Below are 11,153 nucleotides of genomic sequence, written 5' to 3'. Positions count from 1 at the left end.
GTGTAGCTCAACCTGGATAGCATGGCCAGCAATATTCTTCAGACAGGATAGACAACTGAGGGAATTTTGATCTTTGTAAATCTCACTGGAACAGAACCAAACAAAAGTTCAAAGACCAAAGCATACGGTCCCAGTTGAAGCCTGGGACCGTGTGTATTTTTGTGTGAGACCAAGATTGAGCTTTTTGGCAACAAACACTCTAAGTGGGTCTGGCGGGCCACGAAAGATGCCCATGCTGAAAAGCACCTCATACTCACTAGGAAGTATGAGGGTGGCTCAGTGATGCTGTGGGGCTGTTTCGCGTCCAAAGGCCCTGGGAACCTTGTTAGGGTGCATGGCATCATGAATGCTTCGAAATACCAGGACATTTTAAATCAAAATCTGTTGCCCTCTGCCCGAAAGCTGAAGATGGCTCGTCACTGGGTCTTTCAGCAAGACAATGACCCTAAACATATAGCCAAATCTACACAGAAATGGTTCACCAGACACAAAATCAAGCTCCTCCTATGGCCATCTCAGTCCCCAGACCTTGTTTTGTTGGCAAAAGGGGGTTGTGCAAAGTATTAACACCAGGGGTGCTAATAATTGTGACGTACCACGTACCGAAACGGTTCAATACAAATACATGTATGTATGTATGTATATATATAAATATATATACACACTCACCGGCCACTTTATTAGGTACACCTGTCCAACTGCTCGTTAACATTTAATTTCTAATCAGCCAATCACATGGTGCATTTAGGCATGTAGACATGGTTTAAGACAATCTCCTGCAGTTCAAACCGAGCATCAGTATGGGGAAGAAAGGTGATTTGAGTGACTTTGAACGTGGCATGGTTGTTGGTGCCAGGAGGGCTGGTCTGAGTATTTCAGAAACTGCTGTTCTACTGGGATTTTCACGCACAATCATCTCTAGGGTTTACAGAGAATGGTCCGAAAAAGAAAAATATCCAGTGAGCGGCAGTTCTGTGGGCGGAAATGCCTTGTTGATGCCAGAGGTCAGAGGAGAATGGCCAGACTGGTTCGAGCTGATAGAAAGGCAACAGTGACTCAAATAACCACCCGTTACAACCAAGGTAGGCAGAAGAGCATCTCTGAACGCACCGTACGTCAAAATTTGAGGCAGATGGGCTACAGCAGCAGAAGACCACGCCGGGTGCCACTCCTTTCAGCTAAGAACAGGAAACTGAGGCTACAATTTGCACAAGCTCATCGAAATTGGACAATAGAATTGGAAAAACGTTGCCTGGTCTGACGAGTCTCGATTTCAGCTGCGACATCCGGATGGTAGGGTCAGAATTTGGCGTCAACAACATGACCACAATGTACCCAACTTCTGATGGCTACTTTCAGCAGGATAATGCGCCATGTCATAAAGCTGGAATCATCTCAGACTGGTTTCTTGAACATGACAATGAGTTCACTGTACTCAAATGGCATCCACAGTCACCAGATCGCAATCCAATAGAGCATCTTTGGGATGTAGTGGAACGGGAGATTCGCATCATGGATGTGCAGCCGACAAATCTGCACCGTGTGATGCCATCATGTCAATATTGACCAACCTCTCTGAGGAATGCTTCCAGCACCTCGTTGAATCTATGCCACGAAGAATTGAGGCAGTTCTGAAGGCAAAAGGGGGTCCACCCCGTTACTAGCATGGTGTCCCTAATAAAGTGGCCGGTGAGTGTATATAATTACTTGTCCTATAAAGCGTAAAAGGTCTTAAGTGTCAACTTTTGAATAGCTGTCCACTGTTGTGACTGCTGTCCCTGAAAGTGTTCATTTATACATACTAGCTGGCAATCCTCCATACATCTGGCGTACATTGGCGTACATTGGAGACCAAAACAACGTCTAGAAAGTAGGAGCAATTATTGTCTGACCTCAGGTCGGACCTGTGCATGCCCAAAACAATTCCAGGACGAGCTGAGTTTCCTAACTCGGCAGTCGAACACAAATAGTAACTTCTCCAAGCTGCTGGCTAGCACTACAGAGAAGAAAGGAAACTGATGGAGGAGGAAAAACAGCAAGACAGAGAAGAGGTGGAAATGGGTGGTGGCCAGGAACCTGGGTTCTTCCTGCCCTAATCACAAGTCAGAGAATTTCCTTTCATTGTCGCAACTCTAGACTCATTAACCAGTAAGACCCCAGCGTGCATACAAACATTGCTACATGTGGAGCGATAGATTATCTTTTACAGAGCTTGACACACATGAAACAATCATGCATAACTTGTCGGTTTAGTGATTGACACCCTGCTCCCATTGCTGCAATTTATCACACATACATGCACACACATTAAAGTCACAGGTCTCCTACTTGGCACAGCCTAAAGCATTGTGCAGCCCCCTGGCTCTGCTCTGATAAACACACATCATTATGAAATACTGAGGACACAGTAAATATTTGCAAGGGCCTTTATCAGAACCCTTATCTTGGCGTGAACTCCAGGCACTGCATGACTCCAGGGCTTATTTTCTTAATGCCTATGCTACCACTGATAACTTCATAGAGTGAAGAAAAAACTTCTTTTAGAAGTTCGTGATAAAATAGCGCAGCCATTGTGGTCCAACTCAAAATAGGCCAGGATTGAGAGTTAGTGAACCAGTATTTACCTATTTACCATAGGCGGAGTCTGACTTTTGGGGCACATGTTGATGACCCCAAAACGCAGTGTCAGCAATAAAATTAACTTACAAGAATATTTATAATAATAAGTTGAAAATGAGCGTTTTTGTTTCCCGTTATTCTTGAGGGGAATTCTAAATCAGGCTGTTTAGGACAGCTATACTTTCGCCAAGATCGTCATCCATTGAATATGGTACGCCCGCCGGTGTCGTTTCGATGTAGTTATTACCCCCGTCAAAAATTGTATCCCCTGGGCTGTGCCACTGCACTGCACTGATTTGCTTGATTTCCCTGTTTTGGTGATGTAGTTATCTACGAGGTTTTAAAGGGATCCTCTATTTTTAAGACAAGTAATTCTTAAAAGATAAATGTTAGTATGAGTTATGATAATTTGATATTAAAACCCCTCTTAATGTTTTTGTTTTAATAAAGTTTGTAAAATTATTTTAAGTGATAGGTCGCCATTCTTGTTATGTCGCAGTGCGTGACGTCACTGGTCCCGTGGCCGAAATTCCAGCGTGTCACTCGTTAGCTTTCCCAACATGTCATCAGTTCTACCCTTCCTATTTGAACCAGATCTGAAAAGTGAAGAGCAGGACAGCACTGTCGGTCGTTCACAAGACGAGCTTCAGGGAAAAATGCGTGCAGCAAACACCTGATAAGACAAAAGTTGGGCAAAACTGGTGATGCGAGAGAGTCCTGTTGGGAACTCCGGTTGGGAGAGAGAGTGTATGCTGTCCGGTTTTATTAGCAGATATTCAAGGTAAGCATATTGCATTTTCAAACTTATCCCAATATAATTATGTACATTGTTAGCATCCAGAGCTGTCGTGTGCTTTACATACAGTACAGGCCAAAGAGCACACCTTGTGTACTCCATGTCTTGTACATTGTAACGCGTGGTAGCTAGGATACGAGGAGAAGCTTCGACTATGCACATTTATTCACAAAAAATAATATTTCCACCTTGACCACTCTTCACTCGGGAGCTCAGCAGTAAGCAAACAAGCGTTCCCTGAAGAACTCCCAACATTGTTGTGAGGTCTACGTCAGAGTCACTGTCGTCACTGTAGCGTGCCATAGTGCTTTAATTATTTAGTATGATTTGGGGAAAACTCCCACGAAGAATAGTCAACTTAAAAGATAGCAATAGTAATCCAAATCCGCGTTTTTTACTCACTCGAAGATCCAGGAATTAGGCAGATCCCATGGCAATGTCGCAGCCGTCGATTGCACAAAATAGACTGATCCGAAAAGCCGCTGTGGGACCGACAAATCAAAAAAAAAAATGGACAGATCCGAAACCAATATTGCAGACGTGGTGGAACTGTCGGATCCAGAAAATAGACGGATCCCTTACTTGACTGAGGATACAGGAAACATGTTCGGGCGCCAGTTGTAACGCGTGGTGGGTAGGGTACGTGCATACAGGGACCAAAAAGGGGGAGAAGCTTCCACTTATGCGCATTTATTCACTAAAAATAATAATTCCACCTTGACTACGCACTTCACTCCCCTTGTTTCCATTTGACTGGAAATTGCATCCAAAAGCAGCACATCGTGGCATTTTACTTCGCGAGTTTAGGCAGCAATAAGCAATTGTTTAACACACTACAAATTTGGAAATATACCAGTTACGTCATCACTGCGAGCCCGCAAACCATGGCGCCAACTAACGGTCAAAATATGTAGTAAATATTATAAAATATTGCCATTGATTTAACATTTTATGTGTTTCTAACAACATATTTTAGTTCAAGAGAACAATTGTGGTTTATTATGGCCTACATGTATTTAAGTCAGAGGATCATTTTAAAACATGGCCCATTTCGGTGCCTGGATTGGTGGTGGTGCGGCGTAGGGTCGGTTGCCAACGGGCTTACACTTACAAGGAATTCACACGAATATTGGGTTCTAGATCACAGTGCCTATTTGTGTACACTCTATCCCTCCCAATCACTTAGCTTTATAGTCTCCCCCAGCCCCCTCCCCTTCTTTCTCTGGTCAATAGGCCCCCCCACATGGTGTCAACCCGAAATACATCTAGCTGACGATAACACCAACATATTAACTCATTCACTCCCAGCCATTTTCACCAGAGCAAGGCCCTTCACTCCCGGCTGTTTTACTGGATTTTGACTGATTTTGCAAGGCCCACAGAAAATTCTGTTCTATTTCTATATAAACATGTATAAACATATAAACATATATAACCCCACCAAAAGAAAGATTAGACTCTCTTCTTTCAGCAGAAAAAAAAGTTCATATCTTTTTTCCATTCTTTAGAATCAGCATTAGAAAATAGCTTAGTTTGAGCAATTTTCCAATTTCTGATGAAAAAACAGAGAAATTGAGCTTTTTGAAATTTTGACACGAAAACGGCATTTGTTCATAGATAAACCGCACTGGACTATAAGCCAATGCTGTCCTCACTGTATTATGGCATATTTACACCGAAAGATAACTGCTAACACTTTATTTGACGGCTGCATTATAAGACTCAGATAAAACCAAATGAACCACCATGAAGCTTTGAACCAATTGGCTGTAAAGCTTCATTGCTTCAAGAAGCTTCATTTAGCAATCATTGCTCACTTGGAGGAGACAGTCCACCTTTGCTGCCACCTGTTGTAAACACTTGCTGTCCAACATGCCTCCTAGCATGCATTTCAGCAATGCAGATGTAAATAACAATTCAAATTCATGTTCTGTGCTAATTATTTCTTCCGCTGCTGTTCCAGTTTTTTCACTTATTGCTAGTCATTTTATTTGGTACACTTTATTTGACAGCGGCGTCATGTCATAAGACCATCATAATTATGATGTGAATGCTCATGGCAGATGTCATTTTGTGTCAACCGGCAAATTATTTTACTTTAGAAAGGATGTAAAAGATCCGAGATGGATATAGAGTTAGTGACATAATTTGGCAGATAACACTAAATGACATCTGTTATAAGCATTCATTAATGCCCATGATAGTGTCATGTCATAAAGGTGACGGTCTTATGGCAGTCTTATGACGCCGGTGTTGTGCAGTCTTATGACGCCGGTGTCAAATAAAGTGTAACCTATTAACCCAATAAACCAACAAATAAGCCGCAGGATTCAAAATGAGGAGAAAAAGTAGCGGCTTATAGTTAGAAAATTACGGTACGTATTGATAGTAATAAGTCTTAACAACTGGGCAGGCTCTCTGGAATACTTCACAGGCAGCACAATACCATAGTATTCCGTTTAAAGTAGGGCTGCAGCTATCGATTATTTTAGTAGTCGATTAATCGACGAACTAGTTAGTTCCAATAATCGGATAAGAAACATGAAAAAATTTAAATACCTGAGCTGAGCTCCAAAAAATAAATAAACAAGGATCTATTTACAACAAAAGAACAATTCGCTAACTTACATAGCAAAAGTCCGCTAGCTTAAATGCTATAAAACGCTAACATTTTTTTGTTTTTTTTTTAACGATGCTCTTAACAAATGGTTCAGACACATATTCCTAATATTCCTACAAAAAACGGCTAAATATCCCTATAAACTAAATGACGAATGCATTAAAAAAAACATTAGCTCAAACAAAAACTTATGGTGGTCCTAACATGGAGCAGCTGGATTCAGCCATGTTAAACGAGGAAGACTGGAGGGCAGTGTATCCACGCAAATCAATAAAACTAAATACAAACACTTTCAAAATTAACCATTACAACACCACTTTAATTAAACGAATATTCGAAGCAGCAAAATTTGATTTGAATATTTTTTTCTAATCGAATACACTAGTTAGTTCGAATAATCGAGTAATCGGATAAGAAACATGAAACAATTTAAATACCTGAGCTGAGCTAAAAAAAAAAAAATAAACAAGGATCTATTTACAACAAAAGAACAATTGGCTAACTTACATAGCAAAAGTCCGCTAGCTTAAATGCTATAAAACGCTAACGTTTTTTGTTGTTTTCTTTTACAATGCTCTTAGCAAATGGTTCAGACACATATTCCTAATATTCCTACAAAAAAAAAAAAAAAAACGGCTAAATATACCTATAAACTAAATGACGAATGCATTAAAAAACATTAACTCAAACAAAAACTTTCTTATGTTGGTCCTAACATGGAGCAGCTGGATTCAGCCATGTTAAACGAGGCAGATTGGAGGGCAGTGTATCCACGCAAATCAATAAAACTAAATACAAACACTTTCAAAATTAACCATTACAACACTTTAATTAAACGAATACTCGAAGCAGCAAAATTTAATTCGAATATTTTTTTTAATCGAATACAGTAGTTAGTTTGAATAATCGAGTAATCAAATAAGAAACATGAAAAATGTACTGTAATAGCCCCGAATGAGGGAACAGAAGGAGAGGAATGAATGATGGATACCTTCACTTTATTGTGGCAACAATAGAAAAAAAACACAAATAACTGCGAACTGCTGCAACATGCGTCCAACACTCTCGCTCACGCCGTCCTACCACACCCCCTACTTCCCGCTACGTCACCACCCGGCAGTCCCATGGCCCCTTCGCGGCCCGCAGAAAGTTACGGACATTACACTGCCCCCCCCCTTACAAAGCCCCTCGCCCCGAGGGGTCAACAACAAAATCCTCAAACCGCAGCGGTCTTCTTATTTGCCGCTGTGGCCGGCCTTGCACAGCAACTTGTCCATCGCCGAGTGGCACTAGCGGTGGAACAGGAACAACAGGGGTGTCCACAGAACTTGGAACCTCAACACGTTCCTGAGCCGCTGGAGCATTAAGTCCCATCTCGAAATGAGGGATACCGTTGCCCCTGTATGGTGCTAAACGGTCGCGATGCAGGACGACTCTCCTGCCTCTAGGAGGAATCGCGACCCTGTAAACGACCTCCCCAACCCGTTCTAGCACCCTACAAGGTCCATCCCAATGACTGTCCAATTTTGGGCAACGTCCTTTCTTCCTCTTAGGCGCATAAATCCAGACCAGTTCTCCAGATTGGAAATCACGTCCCTTGCCCCGCACATCATAGTTCCTTTTTTGTCTCATACCAGCCTTCTCCAGCTGGTCTCGTGCAAACTCGTGCGCCGCCTCCAACCGGTCTTGAAGCTTTCGGGCGTACTCCAGTCCCGGGGGGTCCCCCAGGCTGTCGGGTGGTCTGCCAAACGCCAACTCTGCAGGGGTCCGGATCTCCCGGCCTAGCATCAGCAGTGCAGGGGTGCAGTTCGTGGAATTCTGCACCGCTGATCGGTAGGCCATCAAAACCAGCGGAATATGACGATCCCAGTCACGCTGGTGGTTGGCGGTGAGGATGGCAAGCTGCTGCTGCATGGTGCGGTTGAATCTTTCAACTAATCCATCGCTCTGAGGATGCAAAGGTGTGGTCCGTGTCTTTTGCATGTTCAGTCGTTCACACAAGGAAGCAAAAACCCTGGACTCAAAATTTCTGCCCTGGTCACTGTGCAAAGTGTCTGCAGCCCCAAACCGACTGAACATTCCCTCCAGCAGAGCATCAGCCACCGTCTCCGCCTCCTGATCTGGCAACGCATAAGCCTCCGGCCATTTTGTAAAGTAGTCCATGGCACACAGCACATACTTATTTCCTCTCTCAGTCACAGGAAAGGGCCCCATAACATCCACAGCCACTCGCTCCATAGGCGCCCCCACCCCTTGCTGCTGAAGAGGCGCATGTGACTGATTCAAGGGTCCTTTGAACGCCGCACATTCATCACAACGCCGACAGAAGTCCTCCACGTCCCGTCGATGCTGCCCCCAGTAGAATCCTTGACGCAATCGCCGCAGAGTCTTGGTGTTTCCAAAGTGTCCGGAACCAGTGCCCCCATGACATGCACCCAGCACTGCATCTCTGAGGGATCTGGGCACTACGACCTGCCACCTTTCCTCTCCAGTAGCTGGCTCTTTCCAAGCACGCTGTAGCACACCGTCCATCATGCGTAACACAGCAAACTTGCTCCAAAGTCCCTTCGTGCCTGCAGACAGACCCACCACACACTCCCACGGAGGCCGACCACCGCGCAGGACCCACTCACGCACCGGTTTGAGTTCCCCGTCCTCTTCCTGCTTGGCCGCCCACTCAGCAACATCCACAGACTCTAATGTGCAGCATGACGGCCCCTCAGCCCCGCCGCCATCTCGTAAGTCCATCTCACGCGCGTCCCGCCTGTCGCAGTAACTGCAGCCGTCCACAGCACATGGCCTCCTGGAGAGCGCATCAGCGTTGCCATGTTTTACCCCGGCCCGATGAACCACGCTGAAATTAAATGACTGGAGCTCCTCCAGCCAACGCGCCACCTGTCCTTCAGGTTCTCGGAAGGACATCAGCCACTGTAGTGCAGCGTGGTCTGTCCTGATGGTGAAAGGCACGCCACACAGGTAGTACCGGAAGTGTTTAACGGCCAAGACGACCGCCAATAGCTCACGCCTCGTCACACAATAGCGCCTCTCACTCTTGTTGAATATGCGGCTGAAATAAGCCACCACTCTTTCACCGTCAGGACCAGCCTGTGACAGGACGGCTCCCATGCCCACATTGCTCGCGTCTGTGTCCAGCATGAATGGCAGGGCAGGATCTGGCAACGTGAGGACAGGGGCATTGGTGAGCGCCCTCTTGAGGTTGGAAAACGCCGCCTGACAGTCTTTTGTCCAAACGAACTGTTGATTGTTCTGGAGGAGGCGAAACAAGGGCGCCCCAATGCATGAAAACCCCCTCACGAACCTCCGGTAATAAGATGACAGTCCCAAAAAACTTTTGAGCTGCGTCTGGTCTTTTGGAACTGGCCAGTCTCTTATTGCGCAAATTTTCTCCTCCAGTGTGCTGATGCCCCTGTAATCCACCTTATGCCCCAGGAATTCTACCTCACGCCGCAGGAAGTGGCATTTCTCCGGGTGGAGTTTCAGTCCAGCCGCCGCAATTCGTCCCAACACCAGTCTCAGGGAATCCAACGCGGCCTGGAAAGACTTGCCATGGACGAGGACATCATCCAGGTAGACCAAGCACTCCTGCCTGGGGATGTCCACCAGCACGGAGTCCATCAAGCGCTCGAACGTCCCTGGCGCGTTACACAGGCCAAAACTCATGACCTTGAACTGCCAGTGTCCTCTGGTGGTGCAGAACGCAGTCTTTGGTCTTGACTCAGGCGTGAGGGGAACTTGCCAGTATCCACTGCGCAGGTCAAGCGATGAGAACCACGCAGAGCCCAACACTAGGTCTAGCGTCTCATCAACCCGCGGAAGGGGGTAACAGTCCTTCCGCGTCACTTTATTCAGGGGCCTGTAGTCCACACAGAACCGCGGCCTGGACCCTGTTTTTCTAGGGACCATGACCACGCCAGACGCCCAGGGACTGTCAGAGGGCTCTATGATCCCTGCCTCCAGCATGGCACGGACCTCCTTGTCCGCCGCTTCCTGCAGGGCCATGGGTAGACGCCGTGGCCGCACCTTGACCGGTGCCGCATCTCCGGTATCAATGTGATGCTCCACTAGGTGCGTCAGGCCCACCTCGTTCTCACCGAGGGCAAAAATGTCCTTAAAGTCCCACAGTACTTGCCATAACTGCCCCGGTTGCTCACCATCCAGGCCGGTGCAGTTGGCCTCCCAGATGGAGCGGATCGCCTTCCTCCGTTCCTCCTGCTGCTGTGGTGGTGAAATTTCCACTGCCCCCGCAGGGTTGAGCTCTTCAGGGCGAGCGGACTCTGCCCCTATCACAAACGACTGAGCCATTGCTGTGTTGATGGATACTACAGCAGTGGCCCGTTGTGAAGGAGCAATCAGCTTTACATGCTGACCACTAGGCAGGATGAGCGCCCCTGCCCCAAGGTCTACCACACATTTAGTAGTCTTTAAGAAGTCCCGCCCTATGATGCAGGTGTCACTCACATCAGCCACCCAAGCTTGAAAAGTCACTGACAGATTCCCGAGAGCAAACACAAATGTCCCCTTCCCTTTCATCTGAGCCGTTTCGCCGGTCACAGTTCTCAGCTTCTTGATGGTGGTTTCCAGCACAGTTCCTATTGGGACAACATCCGGCCTCACAATTGTGGCAGACGACCCAGAGTCCACCAGGGCACTGCAGGAAATGTTCCCGATCAGCACTGGAACATGGCAGGGGTCACCAACCTCTGTCCAACCCACCGTGGCAACAGCTCCATCATGCTCTCGAGCTCTTCCATCCACGGTGTCCACCACGGGGGGCTGCTGGTCCCGGGAAATGGCAGAGGGGGCCCGCGTTGTCCGGGTTACGCGGACCCCTTCCCGTTTCCCTGCTGGTCCATCCTCTTTGGGCACCGTCTCATCAGATGCCCGGGTTGTCCACAGCCCCAGCAGATGGCAGGGCGTCGGTTGGTCTCGTCCACACGCTGATCAATGTGGGTTTTCAAAGCACACACCATCTCCTCCAGCCATGGTGGTCTTTGCTCCCCTCCCCCTGACAGTGCCGTGACTGAGACTTGATGGACTGATGACTGTGGCGACCCCTTGGCTGCAATCTCCCTTTCCATCGCGAGTGCAAGCGCCACG

Source organism: Corythoichthys intestinalis, chromosome 10 (genome assembly GCF_030265065.1).
Source record: "Corythoichthys intestinalis isolate RoL2023-P3 chromosome 10, ASM3026506v1, whole genome shotgun sequence".
NCBI classification, from domain to species: Eukaryota; Metazoa; Chordata; class Actinopteri; order Syngnathiformes; family Syngnathidae; genus Corythoichthys; species Corythoichthys intestinalis.
This window is presented reverse-complemented; position numbering follows the sequence as displayed.